The sequence below is a fragment of the Miscanthus floridulus genome, chromosome 3 (assembly GCF_019320115.1).
Source record: "Miscanthus floridulus cultivar M001 chromosome 3, ASM1932011v1, whole genome shotgun sequence".
Classification (NCBI taxonomy): domain Eukaryota; kingdom Viridiplantae; phylum Streptophyta; class Magnoliopsida; order Poales; family Poaceae; genus Miscanthus; species Miscanthus floridulus.
Window position 1 is genome coordinate 95,836,217 of NC_089582.1, and position 640 is coordinate 95,836,856.

General features: G+C 44.4%; 1 non-coding gene across 1 annotated transcript; it reads left to right on the forward strand.

The window, feature by feature from the left end:
- The first annotated feature begins 322 nt into the window (after positions 1-322).
- On the forward strand, positions 323-431 carry LOC136547647 (small nucleolar RNA R71). The gene has a single exon (XR_010781611.1). It is a non-coding gene; the product is annotated as a small nucleolar RNA R71 (small nucleolar RNA).
- The last annotated feature ends 209 nt before the right edge of the window (positions 432-640 follow it).

Consider the following 640-nt stretch of genomic DNA (forward strand, 5'->3'; position numbering starts at 1 on the left):
ACACTCTTCACACATCATGTGTGAATCATGAACGTGCATGACTTCTTGCTTTTCTATGGCTTGGTCTTTGAGCTTCTTCATCAGCACGTCTATCTTGGCAGATAACATGTCTACCTCCTTGAGTTGATGGATTCCTCCACCTCTCTTGTAGGTCTGAAGATGTTCTTCATTCCAACCTTGGTTGGAGGCTATCTTCTCCACGAGAACTATTGCACCTGGGATTGTAAGTGATAGGAAAGCACCTCCAACAGTAGCATCCATGTTCTCAAGGGTGCTATTGGTCAACCCATGGTAGAAAGTCTGCATGAGTGGCCAATTCTCCATCCCATGATGAGGGCATTCAGATATGTAGTCTTAGAAACATTCCCATGCCTTAGGGATAGATTGATCATGTTGTTGTTGGAAACTTGAAATTCTCCCACACAGAGCATTGGTCTTGCCCGTGGGAAAGAACTTTGCTAGGAAGGTCGTAGAGTAGTTATCCCATGTGGTATTTCTATCTTTGTTGGCATAGAACCATTGCTTCACCTTCCATAAAAGTGAGAATGTGAAGAGGCAAAGTAGTATGGCATCCCTGGATACTCCCTTGATGGTGAAAGTGCTACAAATCTCCAAGAAGTGTTGGAGATGAGCACTCGCG